Raw genomic sequence first — 9,479 nt, 5'->3', positions numbered from 1 at the left:
ACTAAATACTGTAGACTGCAAAGCACGTTTGCATTTCCCCAGAGGTGATTGGAAATGATCTTGCTGAGCTCTCCACTATTAAAGTTGTTGTATATTTCCTTGCATCCAAGTTTTTTTTCATGATTGCTCAAAGCAGGCAGAGTTTAGGAGCAGCTTTATTTCACCTTTTGGAAATGAGTGACTTCTGGGTTATTTTCAAGATTTTTCATAGTCAGAATAGCAGATTACTCATCTGTTCTTGTTAAACAGATTTCAGGAATGGCTGAAATCCCAGGAGCTCATGTATTAAGAATATATAACAAGTTGATTCTTTTTCTTCTGTGTGATTTGACAGTGCACTGTATCTCTGAACGGCTTTAAAACATAAGGAACTGATCAGACGACCAGAAGACAGTCATGTCAAGCTGTTCTTGTGTGTTTGGGTTAGTTCATTTCTATATAGCAGGCTTCAGAAATAAACATCAAAGTCATCTAGGGTGAACTCCAGATCTATGCATCTTCCCAGCAGAGTGTCCACTTACCCATAATGTAATTGCTTGTAGTTAAATTGGATGTGTGTCTTCACTTTGTAATGCGATACATACACAGCCATATCTGATTGTGGCATTATGCCCAGTATTGCCTTCTATGAAATATTAACAAATTGAAAGGCAAGGTGTTGTCTTATAATAGCGGATTTTTAATTAATAATGGAAGTTAAATTCCTTTTTCCCAAAACCTTTGGGTTCAAGTGTCACATATTTTCCCTACCACCATCACTACTATTGTTTTAATTGAAATCTGAGATCCTCATATAATCCTGTGTCTATGGATGCAGGGTTTTTTAGAAGCGTGGAGTGATGTAAGACTCTGAGAAATCTAAAACAGCTTGTGACAGCACACCCGCCATGTGCTGGTTGCCACAGTGCTGCATTTTGGTGGTTAGGTGCTAAAATGCACTGAGCCGCACTGAGAGTCACTCGACTCGTGAGAGGTGCACTAGCACACAGGGAGAATTGTGAAAAGGCATAATTTTCAAGTGATTCTGCCTGCAGTTGGACTCAGGCCGTAACCATCAAGATCATCCCTCTCCTTCCGCAGGTGCAGAAATCCTTTTGGGGAGGGAATGGAAAGGCACTGCTGGTGACCCAGTGCATGCAGTTCTCAGGCGTTCATCAGGAAAGGGGTTGACCTGAAACCCCAGTTTCTGACAGAGAAAGGCAAAGGTGAAAGGGAAAGAGGACTCATGAGCCGTTCTTTGAACGCTTCTTGATCTGAGTTTTGCATGTTGAATTCTGCACATTAAGGAAAAGCTTGCTGCTGTTTGGATTGGACTTCCCAAATCACCATCAAGAACTCAAGGCTTTATCCAAAAGATAGTTTGCTATAGGGTCAAGAAATTTCTTTTCTCACGCCTTTCTGCCATAGTGGTCTGGTGATAATGCTCTAATGATATTATTAGGCGGACTTCAGTAGAGCCTTGTGGGTTCTCAGGACCTGAAGATTACTTCTCAATCCAGGAATATGCCTCTGTCTGGTGTATGGCACTTGCATCTAGCAACATTGCAGACATGTTCTAAGAAAATATCCACTGTGGTTTTTGTATTAAATTTTGCCTGAAGACAGAGAAGAAGGTAGTGCCTGGCTCATGCCTATAACTATTCAATAATCACTAGGTCATTGTGACTTTTTTTGTCTCAGCTTAATTTCACTGTTGTGAAAGTGCTCACATTTACATGCCCGAGGAGATACATAGGCAGGGAAAATCTAAATTCCACCTGTTTGTTTGCAACCATATAGCTCCTGGAGTTGCTCACCTGGCTCTTTTGCATTGTGGTAGCAAAATTCAGGAAGGACTGAATCTCCTGGTGCATATGATACTCAGTGTGTGTGCATCCAAAAAAGCCTTTCCAGAAATGCTGAGCCTCAAACCTATTGCTCATTTTAAGGAATGGTCCATGATACACCAAAATAAAACATTTATCTGGCAAAAAAAATTCATGGAGGAGTAAAACTTCTGGGCTCACAAACCATATTAGCATATTGTCCTGAAGACTGCTCAAGGGAAAACACCATTTCAGCTTGATCTTTGGAGTTTACATGGAGAATGGGTTTAGTTACTCCAAGGTGATTTAAAAAAAAACAAACAAACAAAACAAAACAACAAAAAACAACAACAACAAAAAAAAAAAAACCAAAACAAAAAAAAACTTAAATAGCTGTTCTTTTAGGCATCTCTAACTTAATAGGAGAGGTGGGTTACAGGTACCCCAGAAATGTACTAACACTTTTTCCGTCAGTGTTAATCCTATTACAGAGTAAGATGGGCTACCTGCTGTTCTGGACTCACCAGGAGTGCAGAGTAAATTGTAAGTGCCTGCCTAAGTAATCCTCTCTATGCTGATAATATGATTGATATGTTCTGGGCTGTTTTGTTTATGAGACATATATAGTATCACAAATACAAAAGACTGTCAGAGGGAGTGGTAAAATTGCCCTGGAATTACAGTCCTTCAAAATTCTAATGGTTAATGTGACTGCTCATTTCTTCGGAAATGGTTTGGGCGTGATAAAGCTTTATGTGCACATTTTAAGCACATATAAAAGACAGAATCTGCATGAGGGGAAAAGGGTGCAGCTCCCTCAGTTTTGGCTTAGGGTGTCCAGGACATGATAGGGCATGTTCTGCTATTTTCTGTTCTGATAGATGTGAACTTGAAACCCAAGCCTTCAAAATGCAGGGGGTGGGGGGAAGCGGCAAGAGTGAATGCTTCCAAAGATAAGCAAAAGAGATATTTTCACTACAACAATAAAACCTGTTGAATGTGGCATGCTTAACGTACCCCAAAAAGTTATAATAGCCCAAGTGCATAATCTGGCTGGGATCTGGACTCCTCTAAGATCTCTGGCCACTTTTGCATGAATCACTTCCCTGATAGCAGCTCACACACACAGAATCAGTAAGGCCAGCAAGAACTGCTTTTGTATCTGCTGCTTTTGAACACCCACAGTGGGATTCCTTGCTTGTACTCACCAGGCACATGGGAGACCCCACATCTCAGCCGAAAGCAGCAGGAGCTTCAGCCCACCAGTCTGCAAGGGGCCAGTAACTGAACTACTTGTCACATCTCTTCTTGGGCAGAGGAGTTGATGGGACCTCTGTTAGGGGGGAGATTACTAGTACAGAGAGTAACTGTGAAGCAGCCCCTAGGCTTCCACTGCCTCTCTCCCCTTACCGCTTCCCTTCTCCCTCTGCACAGCCATGAGCTGTCTCCTGTCTACCAGCAGCGCCAAACTCTACCAGGCTGGCTGCCAAACATAGGCAGGGCAGCTCAGTACTCTTCCCTGCACAGGGGCAAGCTTGGCGTCTAGAAAAGACAAGTCAAAGCTTAATCTGGCTGTGATACAAGGGATGTTGTCTTCTTGATGTTCCTGGAAGATGGGGATAAAGCATATCTGCTTTGTAGCCAAGGGGTGTCTGCGTTTGCAGCTGCAGCTCTCTTCAGGTGAAGGAGCTGGGTTCCTTGTTGCTCATGGAGGACTGAGTAGCAGTGAGTCTGGTGGGACTTTCTTCTCCTTCCTACTCACCAGCAGACGGCAGCCACAGCTTTTAGATGCTGACACTGCATCAGCACTGATCAGCAGTGCAGTTATCACCTGGAGATTCGACATCACAGTCACTCCACATGAGCTCCACCTTAAATTAGCCTGAAAGTTGAAATTAGGGCAGGATATGGCAGTTTCTAGCTAAGCTGGGTATTTTTCTGCATGCACATGACACTGTGACGTGCTTCTGGTTTCAGGGTGGAGTTTGAAATGTGGCTTCTGATCAGTAAAACCTTTATACCCTGCTGTCTCAGATCTACTAAATAGGGATTCAACAGAGAGGTCTTTTGATTTAGTAGAGGTAAGCTGCTCAAGGTCTGTGTCCTGCAACCAACCCTTAACTTTACACCTCTCACACCTCTGGGATCTGAACCAGCAGAGCTCAAATCTGTGACCCCAAACGCGTGATACAAAATTTTTGAACACCTGAGATGTGGGGTTGGCTGGGGCAGAAGACAAGTCAGGGAGACCCATCCTGATGTCAAGTGTTACTGCCTCATCCTTTTCACTGAAATGTTTTGCACCATGACAGCATGTACACTTCATTGATTTGGTAGTAAAAAGGACTCTATTTAAAATATGTGCCTGAGCACTCCAGAAAGGCACCTTTTAATTATGTCCTGCGCATGACAGTAAGTAAATGATTCAAACAAATCTAGGTCCTGCCATTCCAGGCAATGGAAGAAGCAGAGATCTAAAGTTGACTCCGCACTAAAATTATCTTTTCTCTGAGAACAATTGAAGGAAAGCTCCCAGCAGCTGTCGCTATCCAATGGATTTGAAATCTATTGTACCCATGCAGTGACTGAGCCAATTGTTTCATTTTATCAGTCTGTGAACACTTTTTCAAAATTAAAATTTGCTTCTTTTCTCAGTACGACAATACTATATCTATGGTGACATAAAAGTTCCCACAGGCAAGAGCTTATATTTGTTGTTTAGTTTGCAGTGGAGTCATTCTAGGTATGATTAAATGTGTTTGTCTTTTAAAATTGGTGAAATGCACAGCCTTTAGCTACTGGCAGAGATTTCTAGTTATTCACGTAGCTCACACAGTGCTAACAGGTAGTTAAGGAAATAAAGGTGACAGAAGTGAGAAACTGGTAGAAAAAGGCTAGTTGAAGGACACCTACAGGAGGAGAGTGGTGCTGGGTCTTCTAAGGATCTTCTGTGAAGGATTCTCCGAAATGCTAATTGAGAGGCCCCCCTGCCCAGTGAGCACCAGTATGAACTCAATGATGACCTATAGGAACAACCAGGTACAGAGGTAACCTCTTCTCTTTACATTTATTGTGGTGTAAGAACAATTCTGGACACATTTCCTGTAAAGTAAAATCAAAGTTTTCATATGGCTCACTTGGAAAAGGCATTTCTCAGTTCAGATCTAACAATTTACAACATTCACTAGTTATATGAGCTACTCATGGATCTGTCAGTATAATGTTTTTTTCCTAAGAAAATCTAAGCTTTTAGAAAAACATGCAGAGAAACAATGTCTACATTTCCCACTTAATACTCACAGCAAAATTAACTTTGAAATGCATGGACCCCCATTTCAGGGGTCATCTTGAGAAAGACAAGTCAATTTTTGTTCTGAAACTCCTAGGTGGGCAGTGAACTGCAAGTGCCCTGGGAGTCTGAGCATGTCAGTTTCCACAACAGATCTTTAGCTAACCCCAAGCAAAGAGCAACCACTCGTTTGTCTGCATGTGTGTGAGTTCCACACCTGCAGTAATCTGAAAGGAAGCATCATCTGCTCCCTACTGTAGCAGCCAGATGCTTCAGGCTATGCGGTGCCCTAGGGATTAGCGTCCTGCTATTCATCTGGGCCTTTTTGGAGTGACAGGTAGAGTCGTGCTTTGGCTACGGAGCTTTGGCAGGCATACTCTAGCTATTACTCACCATACAGCTTTGTCAGGACATCAGATTAAAGCACGCCCAACCTATGGATAAAGCCAGGTTTCTTTGCTGTGTGTAGCTCATTTCAGTAGCTCACTTTTTGTCCCAAGATAATAAAAGCATCAATGCTCTTTTTTTTCTAATTAGTGAAACTATGTTTACAAGGCACTGTCAGTCTATTTCCTTCGTGCTATCTGTTTTATTGTCTGGTTGACAATACATGAACTTTCTAACTCCAGGGGTTTACAAAAGATGGATTTCCCTCCTAGTTTTCACATATGACAAAACCTTTTTGCTGGTGCCAGTATGAAATTACAAGAGGGTGTTCTTTGTTACAATAACAGGGTATTCAGAACAGCAGGCACAATATTGACATGTTGATTCCCAGGTTGGGCCAACACCAAAGCATCAAAGTGATAAAAAAGAAAAGTTTCTGTCTGCAAATTATGATGTTTTAGGAAGGAAAATCTTTTTGTAAGAGTTATTTTTGAGATTTTGAGCAATACTTTTGTGGCTAAACTGGTGAAATGATGTATTTCACAGGTGAACTGCAAAGTGGGTGGAAAACAGGATGGACCATCAGTCAAAGTGTAGCTGGTGGACAGTTATAAGTGCTACTTCTCAGGGGTCAATACCAAGCCAATATTTTTTACCATCTTTATCGACAACCTAGAAGAGGGGATGTAGTGCACTGGGGAAGGTCCCACACTGGGGGAACAGCTGGAGCAGAGCGCAGCCCTTCAGAAGGGCCTCAGCAGGCTGCAGAAATGGGCTGCCAGGAACCTTCCAGAGCACAGCCTGGGCAAACAGTGTGTCCTGCCCCTGGCTGGGCGCAGCTCAGCAGTGGTGCAGGATGAGACCCGTGGTCTGGAGAGCAGCTCTGTGTTCCTCTTGGACAGCAAGGGACACAGGCATCAGCTAGGAGCCCTGTGACCTCGGTGGCTGACTAGGGCCTGGGTAGTCCTCGAAAGCCAATGGAGGAAAGAACTCTTCCGCTGCTGCATTTCACTCAACCGGCAGCATCCAAAATTAAGTCCAATTTTGGGATATCCAGTTCAAGAGAAGTTTTGAGAAAATGGAGACAAAAATTCCCCAGCAGCATGGTGCAGACATGGAACAGAGCTCAGGGAGGTGGTGGAATCTCCGTCCTTGGAGATAACCTGATCCAGCTTTGCGGTGAGCCCTGCTTGGAGCAGATGGTTGGACTAGGAACCTCCAGAGTTGCCTTCCAATCTGCATTTTTCTAAGTTCCTTTAATTACATTTCACAGGACTCTTGCAGCAGGACTAAAGAGGAGATGGAGAATTTGTTTTGACTGAATGCAGCTTCTATGCCGTGCCCAAGAGGCCTGTGCTGAAATTAGGTGGTGACTTATGGTCTGACAACAGGAGGACGGCAACAAGATCCCAGAACACAATTCTGCCTTTCCTCTTCCTGATACCTCAAGAAACCCAAACCAAGGAGAAACAATGCTGAAGTAAGCGGAGTTCTGAGACAAAACCATCACCCTGTAGTAATACCTGGATCCTAGAGAGTACACAAGACCTGTCCAAAAACCAGTTTACCATCACCAGTCAAGAGGGGCCCAGGAGGCTTGATGAGAATTTGATAGCTGGCGTCCCTCATCCACTCTGTCACCCCAAGTGATCCTGGCCAGACTGCTTGTGTATACACCTCTCCACGCCTGTGAACACAGAGGTGTGAGGGGGTAGAGGAAACCTGTGAATGAGTAAGAGTGAGTGAAACCAGCTTTATTTAAAATTAAAGTGACTTTCCTGCTCCATAAGAGCTGAGGCAGATCAGCTGGTTGCAGAGGTGCTGAGAAGACCCGCTCCCAAGAGATCACGAAGCACTGAGGCCTTGGTAAAGGTGAACTAGGGATTCCTGTGGGTACTTCTACATATTTTGATAATACAGAGGTCAACAGGAAGTCAAGGATGTAAAACTTCATTTCTAGCACTTCTCTAATCTGACAGAAGTGAAACAAAACTGAAACACACTTTGCAAATAGACCTGAAGACGCTCAAAAATGGTAGTTTTGGTTTAGCAAATGACCTTTCTTCCTACCAGGAACACATTGATAATTGCCTGCTTATTTGAATCATTCTCCTGCATAGATACACAATGTTGGAGAAAATACTGTATCAGAGCAACATCTGAGAAGGAATGGATGGAAAGTATGCATGCCCATCTGCCAGATATTGTTGGAGGCTGAATAATCCTGTTGGGCTGCTGACTTATGTTTAGCTCTTCAATTAAGTGTAAGTCCTATGCTTTGTACTCATTTGAGTAAGCCCCAGGGTCACATAAAATAATCCTCATGATTACTGAGAAATTAATTTTTAAGACATGATTATCACATGACTGGGAGCTGCAGGTTTTGCACACAGAGTCATAGAAACATTCAGGTGGGGAGGCACATCTGGAGGTCTTTGCTCCAACCCCACTCTCCAAACTCAACTGACTTCAAAGTGGGGTCAGGCTGGCCAGCTAAGTTCTGAACATGTTGGACAGTGGAGATCCCACCACCTCCCTTGGCCCTGTCCCAGGGCTACACCACTCTCATGGGAAGGAGTTTATCTCCTTATGTGCAACCAAAATTTCCCATACTGTAATATGTCCCTTTTGTCCCTTATGACAAGGGACAAAGAAAGGTGTTTTAAGACAAGACATCTCCATGCACCTCTGACAGGAGGTTGGTAACCACCTGTGAGGTAGTGGACATCTGCAATTAGGTCTTCCCTGAGATGTCTATTCTCTAGGCTAATGAAGCTTGGTTCCCTCCATCTCTCCTCAACTGATCAGGTACTCCAGCCCCTCTAACTATCTCTGTGGCCTTGCACTGATGTGTCTCCAGTCTGCCAACAAGTGATGTTTGCCTCCACCCCTGGCATATATACAGGAACTGCAGCTGCCCTGAGAAGACAAATGTTCTTCTGATGATATTTTAATGCTCATATGGCTGTGCCGCTGTCAGTACTAACTAGTATTGTTCTCTGCAATGATGCCATATTCTGTGTCCTCTCCCATGGAAGACAGAAAGTGTGAGCCCTCACAGGAAAGAGGTGCTGTTTGCCATGCAAGGTGTTAAGCAGTGGGAGCGTGGGCAGTGTGGGACCTTGTGGCCAGCTGGTAAAGGCCCTGTGGACTCTGTCTAGGTTAGAGGATGCTCAGAGGCAGGATTTCATCCCAGGACTTGGGCATCATCTTTGACTGAGAGCCTGGGCTCTTTCCATGTCAGTACTGAACAAATGTGCAAATAAATCATGCTACATTTCTGTTATGCATGTCCTGCTCTCTCCCTTATTAGTTTTGGCTTTTTCTCTTTTTTATTTACTTTCTTTTTTCCTGACAAAATTGTCTTGGATATCTTTCTTTAATGAGCACTGATTACTGGGGTCATGATGCTCTGGCTCCAAGTACTGCTCAGCCACATGGAAACCTGTCTGGCCCAGGCAAATGTCTATTTGTTTGCAGTATCGCCATGTATCTGGGGCTTTCCAGTATAGGCACAAGCTGCAGACAACAGCTATTGAGCAATGCTGCAAAATCTGTTGGCCAGATCTCTCCCAAGGGCTACTCCAGCCATGCCAACAAAACAGTTGTAGTATCAGGTATGAATCTGCATTACCATTTGAGCAGAATTACACAGAGGCTCTCTCTGTGATGCTCTGAAGTATGTTAATGCCACTTAGTATCTGAGGGTTGAAATACACTGAATCCCTAAGAGTGAAAAAATTCAGGTATCAGCCTGAAATTTCACTGAAACTGTTGCCTATTCATGAAGCTCTTTGTGCTCATCACAGCACATTCACTGCTCATAAGTTCACTAGCTGGGGTATGGATGGTTTTAACATAACGCCCTGATTTCGGCTCTCGGAGTCAATATTATAGTTTAAATAAGCTCACCACACTGCAGCTGCATGCTCCACCCAGCACACTGCAAAGTTAGTTACTCCTGCTGAACGCTGCATCTTCCAGCCTATTTGTTACAC

Source organism: Tyto alba, unplaced genomic scaffold, assembly GCF_018691265.1.
Source record: "Tyto alba isolate M040663 unplaced genomic scaffold, T.alba_DEE_v4.0 Super-Scaffold_13, whole genome shotgun sequence".
NCBI lineage: Eukaryota > Metazoa > Chordata > Aves > Strigiformes > Tytonidae > Tyto > Tyto alba.
This window is presented reverse-complemented; position numbering follows the sequence as displayed.